Raw genomic sequence first — 11,693 nt, 5'->3', positions numbered from 1 at the left:
CACATTCTTCGAACCAGGCAGGTATGAGACCACGAAATCAAAACGAGAGAAAAACAACGACCAACGAGCCTGTCTAGGATTCAGCCGCTTGGCCGACTCGAGATAAATCAAATTCTTGTGATCAGTCAAGACCACCACACGATGCTTAGCTCCCTCGAGCCAATGTCGCCACTCCTCAAATGCCCACTTCATAGCCAACAACTCCCGATTACCAACATCATAATTCCGCTCAGCAGGCGAAAAGTTTCTTGAAAAGAAAGCACATGGCTTCATCACAGAGCCATCAGAGCTTCTCTGCGACAAAACAGCCCCCGCTCCAATCTCAGAAGCATCAACCTCGACCTGGAAAGGAAGGGAGACGTCTGGCTGACATAAGACCGGAGCCGAAGAAAACTGGCGCTTCAGCTCCCGAAAGGCCTCCACAGCCACAGGAGACCAATTAGTAACATCAGAACCGTTCTTGGTCAAATCCGTCAATGGCTTAACAACACCAGAAAAGTTAGCGATGAAGCGACGGTAAAAATTAGCAAAACCCAAGAACTTCTGAAGACTCTTAACAGATGTAGGCTGAGTCCAGTCATGAATAGCCTGAACCTTGACTGGGTCCATCTCAATAGCAGAAGGAGAAAAAATGAAACCCAAAAAAGAGACCTTCTGGACTCCAAAAAGACATTTTGAGCCCTTCACAAATAAAGCATTGGCACGCAGGACCTGAAACACCATCCTGACCTGCTTAACATGGGACTCCCAATCATCCGAAAAAAAACAGAATATCATCCAGATACACAATCATAAATTTATCCAGATATTCACGGAAGATGTCGTGCATAAAGGACTGAAAGACAGAAGGAGCGTTAGAAAGTCCAAAAGGCATCACCAAGTACTCAAAATGGCCTTCGGGCGTATTAAATGCAGTTTTCCATTCATCACCCTGCTTAATACGCACAAGGTTATACGCACCACGAAGATCTATCTTGGTGAACCAACTAGACCCCCTAATGCGAGCAAACAGATCAGATAACAATGGCAAAGGATACTGAAATTTGACCGTGATTTTGTTTAGAAGGCGATAATCAATACAAGGTCTCAAGGAACCATCCTTCTTAGCCACAAAAAAGAACCCCGCACCAAGAGGGGAGGAGGAGGGGCGAATAAGTCCTTTCTCCAAAGACTCCTTTATATAACTCCGCATAGCAGCATGCTCCGGCACTGACAAATTGAAAAGTCGTCCCTTAGGAAACTTACTACCAGGAATCAAATTTATAGCACAATCACAATCCCTATGAGGAGGTAGAGAACTGAGTTTGGGCTCATCAAATACATCCTGGTAATCTGACAAAAACGCAGGGACCTCAGAAGGAGTGGATGAAGCAATTGACACCACAGGAGCGTCGCCATGAATTCCCTGACAACCCCAACTTGACACAGACATTGCTTTCCAATCCAGGACTGGATTATGAGTCTGCAACCATGGCAGGCCCAACACGACAACATCATGCAAATTATGCAATACAAGAAAGCGAATCACCTCCTGATGAACAGGAGTCATGCACATGGTCACTTGTGTCCAGTACTGAGGTTTATTCGTAGCCAATGGTGTAGCATCAATTCCCCTTAGTGGAATAGGGAATTTTAAAGGCTCCAAAACAAAACCACAGCGCCTGGCAAATGACAAATCCATCAGACTCAGGGCAGCACCTGAATCCACAAAAGCCATAACCGGGTAAGATGACAGGGAACAAATCAGGGTAACAGACAAAATAAACTTAGGCTGTAAAGTACCGATGGTGACAGATTTATCAATCTTTTTTGTGCGCTTAGAGCATGCTGAGATAACATGAGCTGAGTCACCACAGTAAAAGCACAACCCATTTTGCCGTCTATAATTTTGCCGTTCACTTCTGGTCAGAATTCTATCACATTGCATAGACTCAGGTGTCTGTTCAGAAGACACCGCCAAATGGTGCACAGGTTTGCGCTCCCGCAAACGCCGATCAATCTGAATGGCCAGAGTCATTAACTCATTCAGACCTGCAGGCGTAGGGAACCCCACCATGACATTCTTAATGGCTTCAGAAAGACCTTTTCTGAAATTTGCAGCCAGGGCACACTCATTCCATTGAGTAAGCACCGACCATTTCCGAAATTTCTGGCAGTACACCTCTGCATCATCTTGCCCCTGAGAGAGGGCCAACAACGCTTTTTCAGCCTGGTTCTCAAGATTAGGTTCCTCATAGAGCAATCCAAGGGCCAGAACAAATGCATCCACACTGAGCAATGCAGGATCCCCTGGAGCCAATGCGAAAGCCCAATCTTGAGGATCGCCACGCAAGAAAGAAATAATAATCTTAACTTGCTGAACAGAATCCCCAGAGGAACGAGGTTACAAAGAAAGAAACAACTTGCAATTGTTCTTAAAATTCAGGAACCTAGATCTATCTCCAGAAAACAACTCCGGAATAGGTATTCTAGGCTCTGACATAGGACTGTGCACAACAAAATCCTGAATACTTTGTACCCTTGCAGCAAGATGATCCACACTGGAGGCTAAACTCTGGATATCCATATCAGCAGCTGAACTCAGAGCCACACCAAGATTAAGAGGAGGAGAGAAGCCAGACACACAGCAGCTAGACACACGGCAGCAAAAAAAAAAAATATCTCCAAGCTTCTTTTCTCCTGCTTCTGCCATGCAATTAACACTTTATAGGCCGGCTGTACTGTTATGATCCTAGTGGCAAGGATCGCAGGTCGGACTAGCTAAGTAACTGAACAGACTACTAGCTCTGGGGAAGTGGTAACTAGATTGACCGCAACCTGATCCTATCCGCAAACAACTATAGGCAGCCGTGGAACGTTATCTAAAAATCCTAGACGTCTCGTCACGGCCTGAGAAACTGACTATTCCTGGAGGGAAAGTAAGTCCTCACTTGCCTCAGTGGAATGACACCAAAGATATAGAATAACCCCCCACAAATATTAACGGTGAGTTAAGGGGAAAGCACAAACGCAGAGATGAAATCAGATTTAGCAAATGAGGCCCGCTAATACTAGATAGCAGAAAATAGGAAGGAAACTGTGCGGTCAATAAAAAACCCTATTCAAAATATCCACGCAGAGATTGCTCGAGCCCCCGCACCAACTAACGGTGCGGGGGAAGCAACTCCGTACCCCAGAGCTTACCAGCAAAAAGAAATCACATGTTAGCAAGCTGGACTAGACTCATCATACACAGAAATCATATTGCAGGCAGATGAGCAAAAAATATTCAAACAGAACTTAGCTTATCCTGAAGAGGCAGAAAACGAGATAATCAGGAGTAATCAGAATAGCACTGAATACATTGACAGCCGGCAACAAGTGGAAGTGAAACAGAGCTAAATAGGAGCCTCCCTGGTGAATAACGAGGCAGCTGATCCAGCAGACCCACAGGATAATAAACCAAACCACCAGGGGGAGCCAAAAAACCAAAGTCACACAATACCATCTGTGACCACAAGAGGGAGCCTGAAAATGGAGTTCACAACAGAGCGCATCGCCGACCCCCGTCACATGATCGGAGGTCGGCAATGCTTCTCCATTGTAACCATAGAGGTTCTAGAGACCTCTATGGTTACTGATCGCCGGTAGCTGTGAGCGCCACCCTGTGGTCGGCGCTCACAGCACACCGACATTTCTGCTACATAGCAGCGAACAGCAGATCGCTGCTATGTAGCAGAGCCGATCGTGCTGTGCCTGCTTCTAGCCTCCCATGGAGGCTATTGAAGCATGGCAAAAGTAAAAAAAAAAAGTTAAAAAAAATGTGAAAAAAATAAAAAAAATATAAAAGTTTAAATCACCCCCCTTTCGCCCCAATCAAAATAAATCAATAAAAAAAAAATAAAACCTACACATATTTGGTATCGCCACGTTCAGAATCGCCTGATCTATCAATAAAGAAAAAGCATTAACCAGATCGCTAAACGGCGTAACGAGAAAAAAAATAAAAACGCCAGAATTACGTTTTTTTGGTCGCCGTGACATTGCATTAAAATGCAATAACGAGCGATCAAAAGAACGTATCTGCACCGAATTGGAATCATTAAAAACACCAGCTCGGTACGCAAAAAATAAGCCCTCAACCGACCCCAGATCATGAAAAATGGAGACGCTACAAGTATCGGAAAATGGCGCAATTTATTTATTTTTTTTTTAGCAAAGTTTGGAATTTTTTTTCACCACTTAGGTAAAATATAACCTAGTCATTTTAGGTGTCTATGAACTCATAGTGACCTGGAGAATCATAATGGCAGGTCAGTTTTAGCATTTAGTGAACCTAGCAAAAAAGCCAAGCAAAAAACAAGCGTGGGATTGCACTTTTTTTTGCAATTTCACCGCACTTGGAATTTGTTTCCCGTTTTCTAGTACATGACATGGTAAAACCAATGATGTCGTTCAAAAGTACAACTCGTCCCGCAAAAAAAAAGCCCTCAAAAGGCCAAATTGACAGAAAAATAAAAAAGTTATGGCTCTGGGAAGGAGGGGAGTGAAAAACGAACACGGAAAAACAAAAAATCCCAAGGTCATGAAGGGGTTAATGTGTCTAAGTGTGTCAGTGTCTCCGGTACGTGAGAAAACTGACACCTCACGTACTGGAATCACTGATGTGTGAAACTGGCCTGAGAGAAGCTGGGTGAGATTAATCGACATGTGACCACAACCATGTAAATCGCATACATATGATCATGTGACTGACCACCCGCATGGGGGATACAGGGCAATCATACACTGTCGCAGTTTGGCAGGCTGTAGTCATATAGAGTGACTGGCAGAACCTAAGATAAAACCAAAATGAGAAAATATCCTGTAGTAAGTAAATAAATAGAACATGTAAATAATATGGGGTTCTTAGTTAACCCCTTAGTGACAGAGCCAATTTGCAGCTTAATGACCAGGCCAATTTTTACAATTCTGACCACTGAGATTTTATGAGGTAATAACTCTGGAACGCTATAACGGATCCTGGTGATCCTGAGACTGTTTTTTCAAGACATATTGTACTTCATTTTATTGGTAAAATTTCTTCAATATAACTTTTTGTTTGTTTATAAAAAAAAAACGGAAATATGGCGAAAAATTTTAAAATTTCACAATTTTCAAACTTTTAATTTGTATGCCCTTAAATCAGAGAGATAGGTCACACAAAACACATAATCATGTCAACTTTACATCACCACAATTTTGGAAACAAAATATTTTTTTCTTAGGAAGTTTTAGGCTATGTGCACACGCTGCGGACTGGTGTTCGGATTTTTCCACACTAATTTTGATAAATCCGCAGGGCAAAAACACTGCGTTTTTCCTGCGGATTTATCACGGTTTTACTGTGGATTTACTGCGGTTTTTGTGAGGATTCTACTGCAGTTTACACCTGCAGTTTTTTAATATGGAGCAGGTGTCAAACCGCTGCAGATTCCGCACAAAGAATTGACATGCTGCGGAAAATAAACCGCTGTGTTTTCGAGCGTTTTTTTCCGCAGCATGTGCACAGTGCTTTTTATTTTCCATAGGTTAATATGGTACTGTACACCGCATGGAAAACTGCTGCGGATCCGCAGCGTCAAAAACGCAACGTGTGCACATATCCTAAAGGGTTAAAAGTTGACCAGCGATTTCTCATTTTAACAACAAAATTTACAAAACCATTTTTTTTAGGGACCACCTCACATTTGAAGTCACTTTGAGGGGTGTAAATGACAGAATATACTCAAAAGTGACACCATTATTTAAACTGCATGCGTAACGGTGCTCAAAACCACATTCAAGAAGTTAATTAACCCTTTATGTGCTTCAGAGGAACTGAAGCAATGTGGAAGGAAAAAAAAGAACATTTCATTTTTTTTCCACAAACATTTTACTTCAGAACCAGTTTTTTATTTTCACAAATTTAAAAAGAGAAAGTGAACCACAAAATTTATTGAGAAATTTCTCCTGAATACGCCGATACCCCATATGTGGGGGTAAACTACTGTTTGGGCGCATGACAGAGCTTGGAAGGGAAGGAGCGCCGTTTGACTTTTTTAATGAGGAATTGGCTGGAATTGAGATCGGATGCCATGTTGCGTTTGGAGAGCCCCTGATGTGCCCACTGTCATGTTGGACGCTGTTCGGACCAGGTCGTTCGACAGACAGCGGTAATTCCGCTTTTGACCACTATTTGCTCATTGGCGTCGGTTGGATTTTGTCTAGCTGTTCCGGGGTTAATTTACCTGTTCCTCGGATTGGAAGCTGGGCCATGCCCATTGCCTTTAAATAGTTCTCCTGATCATTGGGCGTCGCCGATTATAGCTTCTGTCTTGTGCGTTGTTATCTCGGTCCGGAGTGGAGAGCTGGTTGTTGGAGATTCGTTGCTGGTGGTGTATTTTCCTTAGTCTTATTTACTCCTTCCTATATTTGTATTTATTTTGCCCTGCACATTTATAGTGTATTCCTGAGTGACTGCGGCGTGGTGTATATTTTCCTTTATCCTAGTCTGTGCTAACTGTGGGTATTGGTGTATTACCTCTTCACTGGGTGGTGGGCGGTTGGTTTCAGCCTAGGGTTGAAACAGGAGACAGGGCGAGGGTCGAGGCCTGGACATGCACACTAGGGTTGAGCGAAACGGGTCGGCCATTTTCAGAAGTTGCCGACTTTTGGCAAAGTCGGGTTTCATAAAACCCGACCCGACCCCTGTGTGGGGTCGGCCATGAGGTCGGCGATCTTCTGAATCTGGTATCGAAATTCTGATACCGAGTTCCGATATGTTTGCGATATCAGGAATCGGTATCGGAATCCATATTTAAATGTAAAATAAAGAATAAAAATAAAAAATATTGATATACTCACCTCTCCGACGCAGCCCGATGTAACCGGCAGCTTCGGTACCTCAGAATGAGCGCTTGAAAGACCTTAGATGATGTCGCGGCCTGTGATTGGTCGCGTGGCGGTCACGTGACCGCCACGTGACCAATCACAGGCCGCGACGTCATCTAAGGTCTTTCAAGCGCTCATTCTGAGGTACCGAAGCTGCCAGTTACATCGGGCTGCGTCGGAGAGGTGAGTATATCAATATTTTTTATTTTTATTCTTTATTTTACACTTAAATATGGATCCCAGGGCCTGAAGGAGAGTTTCCTCTCCTTCAGACCCTGGGAACCATAGTATCCCATTGCACTGCATTGGGTTTCGTGTTTCGGCCGACCCCGACTTTTTTATAGGATCGGCCGATTTCACTCGACCCGACTTTTGAGAAAGTCGAGTTTCGTGAAACCCGACCCGATCCTATAAAAATAAAAGTCGCTCAACCCTAATGCACACCATCAGTGTAAACTCCAGGTAGAGGGTCAGTCAGGATTTCCCTAGTCTGAGGGAAATTGCAGGGGCCCGGGTTATTAGCTCTCGCTCACCTAGTCTCCCCGTGACATTATAATCGGCCCAACAAAAAAAATAAATAAATAGAAAAAGGGTTTCCTTTTTTTTTTTCTCTTGTCATGGATCCCATGACTTCCATAACCCGCCAGTTGGAGGCGCTGTCCCTACAGGTCACTGAGTTGAGGGGGGCAGTTCAGAAACAGGGACTAGCAGTATCTAATGTGCAAGCTGGAGCGACAGGAAGAGTTGCTGAGCCTAAATTCCTTTTGCCTGAAAAATTTGCTGGGGAACGCAGTCAATTTGTTTCTTTTCGTGAAGCTTGCAAACTATATTTTCGTATGCGCCCGATCTCCTCGGGTAATGAGGCTCAGCGTGTGGGCTTGGTGTTGTCATTGTTAAGCGGGGATCCCCAAGCATGGGCGTTTTCTTCGCCATCTGTGTTGTGAATTTGGATTCTGGGCTCCCCCGGTGGCTACTGGTGGAATTGAACTGGTGTCTTCATCTTCTCTGTTCACCTGTTCCCATCAAGATGTGGGAGTCGCTATATAACCTTGCTGTTCTGTTAGTTGCTTGCCGGTCAACAATGTTATCAGAAGCCTCTCTGTGCTTGTTCCTGCTCCTAGACAACTACTAGATAAGTTGGACTCTTGTCCATGTTTGTTTTTGCATTTTTGTTCCAGTTCACAGCTGTAGTTTCGTTACTGTGTCTGGAAAGCTCTTGTGAACAGGAATTGCCACTCTGGTGTTATGAGTTAATGCCAGAGTTTTAAAGTAATTTCTGGATGGTGTTTTGATAGGGTTTTCAGCTGACCATGAAAGTGTCCTTTCTGTCTTCTGCTATGTAGTAAGTGGACCTCAAATTTGCTAAACCTATTTTCATACTACGTTTGTTATTTCCTCTTAACTCACCGCCAATACATGTGGGGGGCCTCTGTCTCCTTTCGGGGTATTTCTCTAGAGGTGAGCTAGGACTAATATTTTCCTCTGCTAGCTTTATTTAGTCCTCCGGCTGGTGCTGGGCATCTAGAATCAACGTAGGCATGCTACCCGGCCACTGCTAGTTGTGCGTTAGGTTTAGTTCATGGTCAGCTCAGTTTCCATCTTCCAAGAGCTAGTTCCTATATATGCTGATGCTATGTTCTCTTGCCATTGAGATCATGACAGTTTGACCGGCCCACAAAGTGTTAATTGTTTGGGCTGAAGCAGGAGATAGAGAAGTGTTTAAGGGAAATTTTTTTTTTTTTTTTTTTTTTTTTTTTCCCCCTCAGAGTTTTGCTGCCTAGCCCTTAATTGCTGTCTAGCTGCTTCTTACCTCCTCTTAACCCTTGAATGGCTCTGTGTCCACCTGTTTGTAATGGATCTTCAGAGTGTAACTGCAGGTTTGAATAATCTCGCCACGAAGGTACAAAAATTGCAAGATTTTGTTTGTCATGCACCTGTATCTGAGCCGAGAATTCCTTTGCCGGAATTTTTCTCGGGGAATAGATCCGGGTTTCAGAATTTTCGAAATAATTGCAAATTATTTTTGTCCCTGAAATCTCGCTCTGCAGGAGACCCTGCACAGCAGGTCAGGATTGTGATTTCCTTGCTCCGGGGCGACCCTCAAGACTGGGCTTTTTCATTGACACCAGGGGATCCTGCGTTGCTCAATGTGGATGCGTTTTTTCTGGCCTTGGGGTTCCTTTATGACGAACCTCATTTGGAGCTTCAGGCAGAAAAAACTTTGATGTCCCTATCTCAGGGGCAAGATGAAGCGGAAATTTACTGCCAAAGATTCCGTAAATGGTCTGTGCTTACTCAGTGGAATGAGTGCGCCCTGGCGGCGACTTTCAGAGAGGGTCTCTCTGATGCCATTAAGGATGTTATGGTGGGGTTCCCTGTGCCTGCGGGTCTGAATGAGTCCATGACAATGGCTATTCAGATCGATAGGCGTCTGCGGGAGCGCAAACCAGTGCACCATCTGGCGGTTTCCACTGAGAGGTCGCCAGAGAGTATGCAGTGTGATAGAATTCTGTCCCGAAGCGAGCGGCAGAATTTTAGACGGAAAAATGGGTTGTGTTTCTATTGTGGTGATTCTACTCATGTTATATCAGCATGCTCTAAGCGCACTAAAAAGCTTGGTAAATCTGTTTCCATTTGCACCTTACCGTCTAAGTTTATTCTATCTGTGACCCTGATTTGCTCTTTGTCATCTATTACCACGGACGCCTATGTCGACTCTGGCGCCGCTTTGAGTCTTATGGATTGGTCCTTTGCCAAACGCTGTGGGTATGATTTAGAGCCTTTGGAGACTCCTATTCCTCTGAAGGGGATTGACTCCACCCCATTGGCTAATAATAAACCACAATACTGGACACAAGTAACTATGCGTATTAATCCGGATCACCAGGAGATTATTCGCTTTCTGGTGCTGTATAATCTACATGATGATTTGGTGTTAGGATTGCCTTGGCTGCAATCTCACAACCCAGTCCTCGACTGGAGAGCTATGTCTGTGTTGAGCTGGGGATGTAAGGGGGCTCATGGGGGTGTACCTGTGGTTTCCATTTCATCATCTATTCCCTCTGAAATTCCTGAGTTCCTGTCTGACTATCGTGACGTCTTTGAAGAATCCAAGCTTGGTTCGTTACCTCCGCACCGAGAGTGCGATTGTGCCATAGATTTAATCCCGGGTAGTAAATACCCAAAGGGTCGTTTATTTAATCTGTCTGTGCCTGAACATGCTGCTATGCGAGAATATATAAAGGAGTCCTTGGAAAAGGGACATATTCGTCCATCGTCATCTCCCTTAGGAGCCGGTTTTTTCTTTGTGTCAAAAAAAGACGGCTCTTTGAGACCATGTATTGATTATCGGCTTTTGAATAAAATCACTGTTAAATATCAATACCCATTGCCGTTGCTGACTGATTTGTTTGCTCGCATAAAGGGGGCCAAGTGGTTCTCTAAGATTGACCTTCGGGGGGCGTATAATTTGGTGCGAATCAGGCAGGGGGATGAGTGGAAAACCGCATTTAATACGCCCGAGGGCCACTTTGAGTATTTAGTGATGCCTTTTGGTCTTTCAAATGCTCCGTCAGTTTTCCAGTCCTTTATGCATGATATTTTTCGCGATTATTTGGATAAATTTATGATTGTGTATCTGGATGATATTCTGATTTTTTCGGATGACTGGGACTCTCATGTCCAGCAAGTCAGGAGGGTTTTTCAGGTTTTGCGGTCTAATTCTTTGTGTGTGAAGGGTTCTAAGTGTGTTTTTGGGGTACAGAGGATTTCCTTTTTGGGATATATTTTTTCCCCCTCTTCCATTGAAATGGATCCTGTCAAGGTTCAAGCCATTTGTGATTGGACGCAGCCCTCTTCTCTTAAGAGTCTTCAGAAATTTTTGGGCTTTGCTAACTTTTATCGTCGATTTATTGCTGGTTTTTCGGATATTGCTAAGCCATTGACCGATTTGACTAAGAAGGGTGCTGATGTTGCTGATTGGTCCCCTGATGCTGTGGAGGCCTTTCGGGAGCTTAAGCGCCGTTTTTCCTCTGCCCCTGTGTTGCGTCAGCCTGATGTTGCTCTACCTTTTCAGGTTGAGGTCGACGCTTCTGAGATCGGAGCTGGGGCAGTGTTGTCGCAGAAAAGTTCTGACTGCTCCGTGATGAGGCCTTGTGCCTTCTTTTCCCGTAAATTTTCGCCCGCTGAGCGGAATTATGATGTTGGGAATCGGGAGCTTTTGGCCATGAAGTGGGCTTTTGAGGAGTGGCGCCATTGGCTTGAGGGGGCCAGACATCAGGTGGTGGTATTGACTGACCACAAAAATTTGATTTATCTTGAGACCGCCAGGCGCCTGAATCCTAGACAGGCGCGCTGGTCGTTATTCTTCTCTCGGTTTAATTTTGTGGTGTCATACCTACCGGGTTCTAAGAATGTTAAGGCGGATGCCCTTTCTAGGAGTTTTGAGCCTGACTCGCCTGGTAACTCTGAGCCCACAGGTATCCTTAAGGATGGAGTGGTATTGTCAGCCGTTTCTCCGGACCTGCGGCGGGCCTTGCAGGAGTTTCAGGCGGATAGACCTGATCGTTGCCCACCTGATAAACTGTTTGTTCCTGATGATTGGACCAGTAGAGTCATCTCTGAGGTTCATTCTTCTGCGTTGGCAGGTCATCCTGGCATTTTTGGTACCAGGGATTTGGTGGCAAGGTCCTTCTGGTGGCCTTCCCTGTCACGAGATGTGCGAGGCTTTGTGCAGTCTTGTGACGTTTGTGCTCGGGCCAAGCCTTGTTGTTCTCGGGCTAGTGGATTATTGTTGCCCTTGC

Source organism: Ranitomeya variabilis, chromosome 3 (assembly GCF_051348905.1).
Source record: "Ranitomeya variabilis isolate aRanVar5 chromosome 3, aRanVar5.hap1, whole genome shotgun sequence".
Taxonomy (NCBI): domain Eukaryota; kingdom Metazoa; phylum Chordata; class Amphibia; order Anura; family Dendrobatidae; genus Ranitomeya; species Ranitomeya variabilis.
Note: the sequence above shows the minus strand (reverse complement) of the source record.